Genomic DNA, 11,659 nt, shown 5'->3' on the forward strand with positions numbered 1-11,659 from the left:
CGCTCCTTTGCAGGGGGAGATGCGCTCTTATTTTTTGAATTTCCAGCTTTTCTGCCCTGCTTTTCCCCATCTTTGTGGTTTTATCTGTCTCTGGTCTTTGATGATGGTGACGTACTGATGGGGTTTTGGTATAGGTGTCCTTCCTGTTTGATAGTTTTCCTTCTGACAGTCAGGACCCTCAGCTGTAGGTCTGTTGGAGATTGCTTGATGTCCACTCCAGACCCTGTTTGCCTGGGTATCAGCAGCAGAGGTTGCAGAAGATAGAATATTGCTGAACAGCGAGTGTACCTGTCTGATTCTTACTTTGGAAGCTTCCTCTCAGGGGTGTACTCCACCCTGTGAGGTGTGGGGTGTCAGACTGCCCCTAGTGGGGATGTCTCCCAGTTAGGCTACTCAGGGGTCAGTGACCCACTTGAGCAGGCAGTCTGTCCGTTCTCAGATCTCAACCTCCGTGTTGGGAGATCCACTGCTCTCTTCAAAGCTGTCAGACAGTGTCGTTCGCGTCTCAGTGTAAAAGATTTTCCAACATCAACAGCAAGAACCATTAAATACGTCCACATATAACTTACATGTACTCATAATAAATATTTATGATTTAGTAGGGTTAAGTTTGATTTACTTGGAGCCATGCAGTTTTAGAAAAGTTTATGAGAACTCAATATTTTTGTTCTTTCTTTTTTCTTCTTTGCCTTTTTTTGAGATTGGGGGTTGGAGAGAGGCTCTCTTCCCTATTAGTAGGAAGAAAAAGGAACCATTTCTTTCTACTCTTCAACATTTATTTCCCAATAGTTGAGTCATTCAACATGGATTGAGGACTCACTGTGTTCTGGGTTGTGTGCTAACTGTAGTGTTGTACAGATGAATAAGATTTCATCCTTTCCCCGAAGATCTTTGTAGGCTTATCAGAGTCAGACAGATAAACAAGAAATGACATACACACTTGAGCCATCTACCCTGTGGCAAGGTGTCAGAATTTTATAATATATTAACTTTATTATCCTCCAAACAACCTTAAGATGTAGGCACTGCAGCTTAGAGGACTTAAGTAACTTGTTCAAGGTCCAACCATAAAAAAGAAGAAATTTGAACTCGGTAGCTCTAAACAGTAAGTCCAGGCCTGCCCACTAACGTTAAGACAGAGGAGACAGCAACGTCCCTACCTACAAACATTGACAAAAGACTGGTTAGAATTGCATGACCCAAACCACCTGTTAGTTCAGGTGTGTGAGCCCAGGTCAGACTGCTTATTTAGTGGCATTTACAAGTTATTTCTGGCAAAGTGGTCAAACTAATAATAGGCAGCCTTGACATTCTTACAAAGAGTAAAAAATAAGATGCAGAACTATTTTTGAATGGGTATTTTTAAATTTGGTGAACCATTTTCACCTTTAAAAAAAGACTTGTCAATTAGAAAATAAAATGGCACATATTCTCTTCAGTGTAGTGGGCTGTGATTGGAGAAAGCTCTCATGTATTTCCTATGATACGTTCAACTACATTTGGGTTAATTAACCAAATTGGTAGAAATCTGAGCTCCAAAGAGATCATCATCATGCCTTCAACCTCACAGAAGACTGGTAGCTTCCTTCACTCTAAGAGGAAACTCTAAACCTAGGTAGTTTGCAAAGGAAAATGAGTAGGTAGGCAAATTACTTAATCTTTCTCTTCAGTTTCTGGTTGAAGCATGTTGTAGAAAAAAGGACTATGTGCACCCACTTTTCATTTTGAAGGTCAGTTCACTGGAATTTTTTTTTTTTTCGAGATGAAGTCTCACTCTGTCGCCCAGGCTGGAGTGCAGTGGCATGATCTTGGCTCACTGCAGCCTCCACCTCCCGGGTTCAAGCAATCCTCCTGCCTCAGCCTCCTGAGTAGCTGGGACTACAGGCATGTGCCACCACGCCTAGCTACTTTTTGTATTTTTAGTAGACACAGGGTTTCACTGTGTTAGCCAGGATGGTCTCGATCTCCTGACCTTGTGATCCACCAGCCTCAGCCTCCCAAAGTGCTGGGATTACAGGCATGAACCACCATGCCCAGCCAGTTCACTGAATATATTAAATAGTGATGAGCTGAAGCCCAAGGCAGCATAAAGTATACTTAGTCTTAAAATGTTAGACCAGTCAAAATAAAAGTGTTGTTTTTTTGCTAATTTTCAAATTAATCCGTTTAAAGTCCTGAATTTGAGGCATTTTTTTTTTTTTAGAACTAAGAACTTCTTATTTCAGAAGACATCACCTCTTAGCAGAATGTGGCACTGCAGTTTTTCTCTCTTAAATGCTAAAGCTGCATAAAGAGGAGGAAGAGTTGATTAGGCAGCCATGGATTAGAGCCAGAGAGACGGTAAATTACGCAGCTCAGAGAACATGGGTCCCAGGAAAGCTAGAAGGGTATGTTTCTCTGCCTCTTCCCTTTCCCTCATTACTATAATGTGCATTTCTGAACATAAAAGCAGAACAATAATTGGAACAAATTGTTAGTTTATGAATTGTGGCTGTTGGTGAAATCTGCTAGGGAGGCTTTAGGTAGACATTGAATTCCATTGTCCTCATTCAAACAGGTAAATTCCCAACTGTCATTAGTCTGAAATTAAAGGAGGAAAGTTCTTTATAATTTGATTTCAGTTTTGCAGTGCTGCAGCTAATCATATCAGGAAAATAACTTTTTAAATAAACATCTATCTTTTCTCCCAATTGGGGTTGAGACAGAAATAAAGGAAGATGAAAAGGAGGATGGAATAGGAAGGTTATATGACCAAGCGGTTTGAACATTAGTCTTATTATTAAAGAAGCAATTTCTGATTCTACTAAAGAAATTTCATTCTTTTACAGGGACACAAATGTAATCTGCCTGGCTGCCTTAGGTTTCATTTATATTTTGTAGCACCCCAGAGCTACGCTTATTTGTTTAGTTATTTATTATTTTTTTAAGAAACAGAATAGAAGTCCTTATAAGCCTAGCATGTAAAGGTCCTTAGGGTTTTGAGGACAGTCTCCTCTTCCCTGCCTTTTAACTCCTTGTCCTTTGTTTGGGCATACATTTTCTGAATGTCTTTTTCAGAGTACCTTCCTGTGAGTTTCACTGATTTTGTTTAATTGGCTTCCCATTAATTAAGAAGGAGAATTAACTGGGAAATAGGCTCGTGTGCAGAGTTAAAAGTTAAGCCAGGGTGGTCCTAAAGGAAATAAAGCTAATGTTAGAAAACATGTGAGATAACCCTTTTATTCTGTGGCTCTGGGCTTTCATTACCTGGCCCCTGGGTACTCAATGTTGAGTCCTAGCAAAGGGGTATGGATGAGAGGACTCAAGAGTAGAGGATTTGGCACCCATATGGCCCCAAAGCAAAGTTTTCAGCTTACTCACAGGGTTTTTTTAAAGTAACACTGTTTTGAGACTCCTTTGGTCATCATTTTTGCCTATCCATTTTACAGTACAGGAATCCTGAATTTATGTTATCTGATGTCTACATCCTACTTGGTATCAGGATCATTAGACGGTCTCATCTGTCTCTGAGCCACCACTCACTGTTTTTTATTTTTCTTTCCATCACAAACATGGTCTCAGTATATCTATGTATATTCTGATATAGTTTTAAAATACATTTTCTTCCACCCCTCCCCTGAGCTTCTATTTTATATATTCGCTTGCACATAAGTTTAATTGGCTAAGAAAACTACTCCAGAATTTTTCAGTTTCTTTCCTTTTGTTATAGAGAAAGAGAGAGAGACATGCTTCATGCTGGTGATAGTGAAACAAATGAGAACTTCAGGGTGGCATGTATTTTCCTGCAAGTAACTGTAGAGAGAAGACACCAAAGCCTTGCAGAGGAAAGTTGTAGGCATGCTGGAGTCACAACTTCGGGGGCTGAGGTTGTCGGGGAGCTGTCCGTGATGGTTCTATGGTGCGTGTGTACACACATACTCTCTCTGTCTCACACACACACACACCCCACAGTGACAGATGACCTATTGAAATAATTTCAGAGCCGGTCTGTGGTTGCTACGACAACCAATGATCTCTTGGCTTTCATCTGGCCATGTGACAGGGACTTTGACGTCAGCTAGAGGCAGAGTCTGTGGCTGAGTCCACACAGTCAAAGGCTTGTGAGAATCTGGTGGATGCTGGACCTTGCTGCTGCTGCTACTGCTGTTTCCAGGGGCTGCAGAGCATGGACTGTTAAATCTTGCACTTCTTCTGAGTGAGGTAATTAGTTTGCTTTATATACAATAGTTAGATGTTTTTATAGCTCATTGTGGTTTTCCCCTCTCTCTTACCTCCTACAAGTTTGTATTCATGAGCAATTATTGTTGTACCAAGGGGAAAATGTGAAGCAGCTTCTAGTTGTGAATTTCAGGCAGGTTCTCTGGAATTTAGTTAGATTTGGATTAATGTTCTGTGAAGTAGGTTAAAATATAATCGCCTTGCAAGCTCCACACTTGCTAACATAACATTATGTAGACGTACGAATTTTGCAGCTTGAGCCAAATATTCTCTCTTGAATTCCAGGAATCCTCCCTTCAGTATTGTTTTGGGTTTAAAAACTCCAGCATAGCCTTGCAATGTGTTTCTAACTTTTCTTTTTACAATTGCTACTCAATTCTGAATCAGCCCAAAATAGTTTGGAATTGGTTTCTATCTTGTTTGCAGCATTCATATTTAGCAACAATAGGAACCACGGGAAATAACATAACTGAAATAAAAGTTGGGATTTTGCTTATAAATAAGACCTTTGGTGTTCTGAAAGTACCAGGAAAAATTGTCAACAGCTTCCTGTTTAGAGAGAAATAATCGGGAATATGCCAAGGAAGTTGGGGTGGAACCTTTGACATGTGTGCATGCAATTGCTTTTTGGTTGTTAGAGCAAAGTGCATATTTCCAGTATCCTCCCCTGAAAATTCAGCTGTGAAGAGAATGGCATGAGATGGTCTTTGCTAAGGAGTCATGTAAGCTGTTGTTACTTTTTAAAATCATCGTAATTACCTAAAGAAGAAAACAATAGCCCTCAAACAAAATGTGTCATTGATACTCGTTCTACTTTAACTCAAACACAGATAGAAGTGATCACTCACAATTTGCTCAGGATCTTAAATGAATAATTTGATAACTGTGATTAATAAGAATTTTATCTTTATTCCTATAATACTATATACTACAAATTGTTTTCTTCGTATTATAGTTCCTTTCCTTCCCAAGTTTAGTAATTTCAGATTTTCTTTCATGACATACAGATTGAATTGTTTTGGAGCTTGTAATTTAAAGAATATCTGTAGTACTGAAGTTAGCCAAAGTCTAGATTTATAACCAGGTGTCTAAATCTTACAAGTTTAACAGAAAAAGGGGCAAATTTTAGAGCACTACATGTAATACAGCTAGTATTTTAAGTAGTAGAAAAAACTGGTTGAACTGTATATATGAATACTGTATATTAACAGTGTGTGAATTATACCCTAATTTAGTGCAAGAATATATTGTTTTAATTTTTATGTTCTTTATTCGTTTCAGAATTCTAATAGCATTTATTTTACTCTTGGAGGTGAAAATTTTGAACAGAATTTAGCTACAGTAATAAGAGAATAACTGTGGGCATATCAATAATTTCTCAATAGCTTTCAATGAGTGAATAATCATTTAACTTGCTGGCATTTGACATGTCTATTTTTGGTCAGAGTCTCCATGGAGGATTTTCCAAAAGTCTAATGTGCTTTCATTCCAGGCATATCTACAGAGACGTAATCTCATCATTTAACTGATCTCAAAATTATAATAACCCAGAGGCCATATTCTTAACACCCCTAGAAAAATGATAATTTATATGTAACATTTCAGTTGAGCACGGATAAGACCAGTAGCACTGTCATTTAACAGCACTATCTTCAATGAGGTACACTTTGCCATTTACTTCTTTTACTCGAAATGTGGAATTACCATTATAGTTTTTCCAGGTAGCAGAGATTTTCTTGGTGCTGTTTCTATGATGTTTTAAATTAAAGTCTTATAATAATTGTATTCAATGCCCTTTCAAAATAGATGGCATTTTAGCAGTATGAAATATAAGAAAATAATTCAGTGTTGATGGCAAAATCTCAATGATGAAGTTTATCACTAAAAGAAAACAACCTATGCCGTGAAAGCAGAGATGCTCTAGAATCTACAGGTCTTTTCCTATAGGAAAATAAGAGAAAAAAAGACTCTCATCAGAATCATTTATTTACAGCATTGAGACTATGTTGATTTCAAGGTCATGTTTGTTGCAGCTTCAAAAGATGCTGGCAAGGAACGAGTTACTCTAGAAACCTGGCTGTTGCATTATTAAATATTTTGTGTATAGTTTTGGGCATTCTTAACCTTTTTGGTGCCATGGACCTCTTTGGCAGCCTGGTGAAGCCTATGTACTTTTCTCAGAATTATGCTTTTACATGCATAAAATAAAGTATGCAGGGTTACAAATCAAACCACTTTCATTCATTGAAAAACGTCAACTAAAGTTTACAAAATTGTGATACATGTTTTGTTAGTAACACATTATTAAATAATACAAACTAATAGCAGTTATAATAACTACCATAATTTTGAAGTAGTGGTGAGCATAAAAGATATTTCAGGATATCTACAACAACTGTAAAATGAGGTGAAAATATCTGTGATTTCTCTTGGCAACAATATCACGGGTGCTGTGGTTTGTGGCCTACATTTTAATTGAAGGAAATACTAAATTTCAGTTTGAGGTTAGTGAAACTGAAGATGTAATTTTTTCCCAACCGAGTTCCCCAGGCCCTCTTGAATTTTATCCACCCCCGAGTCCATTGATATGTACGTTAGTGATGCCGAAAGGTGATAGAACAGCACTGGACAAAACCCATCCCCCCATTTCCACATTCAGGTCCACTTTGAGTGTGTGAATTTTGCAATGTTCTCTAAATTCTGCATGAAAAGGAGTAATATGTTTGTATAGCTACCAAACTGTAACTTTATTTTATCTGATTGGGAAACCCTTGCCTGGTTAGACAGGGGTTAAGAGGAAAACTCGTAGTATTAGTACAAGTTATGCGAGTTAAAACCATGGGCCACAGTAGTAAGACTATAACTATTTACAAAAGAGCCTTTATCCACTCAGAGAAGATAAGCAAGTAGTACTTCGATGAAGAATGCTGGATGTTATACGAGATTGTAGCTAAAGAAATACTCTAGAAGGTACTTCATGTGCTCATAGCATTTGAAGCAAGCATTAAAGAACGTATGTGGCTTTCCAGCTTAATGTAAAGCACATACATGTGTGAACTGATCAATTGTCATGTTAATTCCAGATACTCAAGAGAGAGCCCTAAAGGTTTATCTGACAGAGGTCTCTAGGATGAGGCATGTTTGAAATTAAAGCCGGAAGTGGAGACACTTCCCAAGTATCTGAATGCAGAACCTTATTGGCCTTATTGGATATTTAAGAGCAACACAAGGGGTGTTAATAGTATTGTTTAGTGTGACTTATGTAAGTAATTGTCTCATTCTACATGTTTCTTTAAATGTGCAGAAAATAGTGCCTGATCTTCCTCTCCAAACCAACAGCATAACTTTGCAGTTGGTCAGCTACCGTCACAGCTCCTACGTTCAGAACGTCCAGAGTCATCCTTTCTATGACATCAGCACCCACTGTCTCCGCGTAAGAGAATGGGAGCTATGACATTTTGCACAAGCTGTTCTTTAAACTCAATCCAAATCCCTCGCATTTGAAATGGAAGCTTAGCAATTTGTCTTTGTGTGTTCTCAAAGGAATTACGAAAGAGATGTTCTCAAACGTTTCTTATTCTTTGGATTAGAAAAGAACACTTGCCTTGGAAGCTTTTAGTCTCTGTAGCAACTTGATAAAGAAACTTGGAAAAAGTTTAAAATCTCTGACTCCAGGCTGTACTGTTTGCTTCTCAATGCCAAGTGTTTGAAACTTTTCAAAAAGGAATGTGCCATTATTTTCACAAAATCCACGTGTATTTAACTGGTGCTTCAGGATGGAAATCTAACTAGAAATAGCATTCCAAAATGTAGTATTTTTTATTGTTTCCAGAAGTGATACCATAAAAGTTAATGCCCACTAAGATTTTGATATAAAAATTATATGATAAATATTGAAATTCACTGCAGCCAAACTAAAACAGTCTGCCCTTTTATCTCGGTAGTGAACTTTAGGGGGTTTGTTGCACGTATTTTCATAAGTGCCTTTAAATAAAGACACAGCATCCCTTTAAAATTTAGTAACCAGAATATTCTCAGGTCACAATGCAGTTTTATATTTGATTTATAGGAAAGAAATCTCTAACCTGAAAGACATTCCAGCTGTTGCCTGTGTTGATGGGAGGATTCTTCACATTTTCTGAATCTCTCCCAGTGACTGCAGGAAGACCAAAGGTTGCACATTGCTTTTATGCAAGGATGAATTTTTTTAAAAGATGATTCTGGATTTTGTTTGCTTTAATGAATTTAAGCCCTATCTATTAGAGGTAAATGTCAATAAAACTGCTGTGTTCTTTGGCTCTGGTGACTCCCACAGACTTTGATATGATTCATGTAACTCAAACCATGATCACCTTTGTGACGACCATATTTACAATAGCGTTGGAGATCAAAAATAGCATCTCACAAGAGTTTCCCCATCCTATACCTTCCCACGTCTTACCGTGGATCATGTGCAGCACAGTCACTCAACTGGCAAACATTTATTAACTGACTACTGCATTCACAGTATTATAGTAGGCATATGAGGTCCTCCCTGACGGAATCCTCAAGTGAGATATGCCGCTGGCTTGGAGAACCCAAGTGCCTTTATGCAACCTGGCTTTTGTTTGCTTGAGCTTTTATTCGACCATTCAGTCTTTCATGCATTCAGCAAATTTTGAGCACATACTAGGTGTCAGGCATTGAGCTAGACCCCAGAGTTGCTGTGAGGTACAAGACAGGGCAGGTGCCTTCCATCACAGAACATGCAGTCTAACTATATAGAGAACTTGCCCAGAGACCTATATGTACCATTAACTGGGGTTCTCTTTCCCACAGCCACACTGGCCACTGCAGTCCAAAAGAGAATTTTAAAAGGAAACGGTACAAAACAGAACATCAAAACAAAACAGACAAACAACCTGGGAACCATTAGGTTTTACACCAGAGTGAAACCCCAGAAGAGACATTCTGCAGCTGGTGAACAACCGGCCTCATTTGTGAGCAATCTGTTCCCATCCATGTCAGGGATTCCAGGTCGGTGTGCTCAGTCCTATTCCCAGTTGGCCAGAGGCTATTTGTCCTCTAGTTCAGAAGACAAATGAGACTGGTAGCAACTGACCTAGAGAATATTTTCTTTTATGCAAATACCCTGTTTCATGCAAATAATGAAAACCATTGCATTTTATGAAAAGTCTTTAAATTAGTGATATTTCCAAAAATATCTCTACCATCTTCCCTGTACTAACCCAGTCAGGACAGGGTCACTGCTGTAATTAACAGCCCCCAGTCTTAATGGTATAATCCAACATTCTTCATTTTTCAGTCACCCAGAAAGCAGGATTGGGAGAAGGGCTCTGCTCCACACAGTCCTCCAGGGACTCAGGCTCCTTCTATCTAGTTAAACTGATCAGGGGCCTGTTTCTACCACTTGCTAGTGATACTCTGGGCAAGTTACTTAAGTCACAGTTTTCTTATGTGAATAATATTAGGGCCTCCCTCTTGGATTTTTGAGTCAACTTACTTGGCATAGAAACTGACAGGTATTAGGTACTCAATCATGTGAACTGTTATTATTAATATTCTACTTCTGGTAGTGCTGCCACCACCATCCCCCAAGGAGGCAGGAAGAATCCGTCAGAATTGGAAGAGTATTATAATAATAGCTAACATTTAGGAAGCTAGATAGTCTTCAAAGTTATTTTCAAAATAACTATTTTTTTTAACAACATTCCAGTTTTATAAATGAGGAAATTGAGGCACTGAGAGCTTAAATTGTTGAGTGTCACACAAGTATATAATAGAGCTCTAGGCATTTGGCTCCAGAGTCCTGGCTCTTTATTCACTATGCTCTATTGCCTTTCAACTTGGAATATACAGCAGAGCCTCAAATACTGTCATTTTGTTCAACATCGTTTTGTTGTAATGTTAATGAGAAAAAAGAATTGGTTTTGTTGTCAATGATGTTGTGAGGACTTACTATTATATATTGTATTTTCCCCAGAATGAATGTTAAATGTTGTGGCAGATTGTATTCAAAAATAACCTTACAATTGAATCCATTACCACATTAAAAAAATTTTTTTTCAGAGATGGGGTTTCACTCTATTGCCCAGGCTGAAGTGCAGTGGTGTAATCACAGCTCACTGTAACCTCAAACCTGGGCTCACGCAATCCTCCCACCTCAGCTGCTTGAGTAGCCAGGACTATAGGCATATGCCACCATGCTCAGCTAATTTTTTTGTTTTTATTTTTATAGAGATGGGGTCTCGCAATGTTGCCCAGGCTGGTCTTGAATTCCTGTCCTCAAGAGATCCTACCTACCTTGGCTTCCCAAAGGGCTGCGATTACAGGCGTGAGCCACTGCATTGTCACATGTTCTTCTAGAATCTTGCTTCTAGAATCTCCATCAGGAGGTGAAGTCTATTGACCCTCCCTTTGAACCTAAATGGGCTTATGATTGGTTCAACTGATAGAGTACAGTGGAAATAATGTTAGGTGACTTCCAAGGATAGATCAGAAAAAGAACACAATTTTTTTCTCTCTGGCTATTCTTTTTCTTCTTGACATTTTTCCTTAAAATCCAGTCACCATATTGTAGGAAATCCAGACCACATAGAGAGGCCAAGAGTAGGTATTTCAGCCAGCATCTCTTGCTAAAGTCTCAGCCAACATCCAGCATCAACTGGCAGGCAAGTGAGGGCCAGCTGTCAGATGACTCCAGGCCCGGTCGTCAGGTCTTCCTTTCCCCTCCCAATGCCAGGGAATCATCCCTGCTGAGCTCTGCCCCAAGCTGCAGTTTCATGAACAAAATGAAAGTTGTTATTGTTTTAAGCCCATAACATTTGAGGTGTAGGGAGGTAATTTCTTAGGCGGTCAGAGTAACTGGAACATTGGGGTAATTGGAAATGAGTGAAATGCCCGTGGAGAGGTCTAAACTTCAGGTACATATGGATTATTAAATAGACTTTTGCGATTTGGCCTAACCTAACCTAATTTCTGGAGGAAAATATATTTCTGTTACCAAAGAAATTGCAAATGAGCTTTTGGAAATTTGGAACAATGTCCTACATGTTAATGCTGTTTGGTTCTAGGAAAGGATCTGCGCTACACTGAGGCCAGACTGCATGCCTTAGCAAGATCTCGCTCATTGGCCCCCACTGACTGGGTCCCTCCCTGCAGGAGAGTGCGGTGTGGATGGCAGTACTCGTACCATCTGTCCTAGACCATTGCTCAGTCCTCCTTGTCCACCTTTGTCTCCCTCTCCCATACCTACTCTGTCTAAATTGCTGCCTACTTTTCTATTGTTAGAACCTGTTGTCTCTTTGACACTCTCTTTTGGCCCATTTCCTATGCTTCTAGGGCAATTTTTCTGCTCTACTGGTTTGTAGTAAAGCTAGGGTATTCGCCTTAGCCAGGTAAAATTTAGCGAATTCAACAAAATCTTTTTTTTTTTTTTTTT

General features: G+C 38.9%; 1 protein-coding gene across 5 annotated transcripts in view; it reads left to right on the forward strand.

Moving 5' to 3' along the window:
• The window catches only part of NCALD (neurocalcin delta), a 476,133-nt gene that overhangs the window by 349,214 nt on the left and 115,260 nt on the right, over nt 1-11,659 (forward strand). The window contains exon 1 of one of the 5 annotated variants that reach the window (XM_017859463.1): nt 3,845-4,200. The exons of 3 other annotated variants lie outside the window; for them this stretch is intronic. The gene's annotated coding sequence lies outside the window, so the exon portion shown is untranslated. Of the gene's footprint in view, nt 1-3,844; nt 4,201-11,659 lie in introns of those variants that run through there. One more of the 5 variants, XR_001882848.1, reaches the window with a different exon arrangement.

Source organism: Rhinopithecus bieti, unplaced genomic scaffold, assembly GCF_001698545.2.
Source record: "Rhinopithecus bieti isolate Rb0 unplaced genomic scaffold, ASM169854v2 scaffold_47952, whole genome shotgun sequence".
NCBI classification, from domain to species: domain Eukaryota; kingdom Metazoa; phylum Chordata; class Mammalia; order Primates; family Cercopithecidae; genus Rhinopithecus; species Rhinopithecus bieti.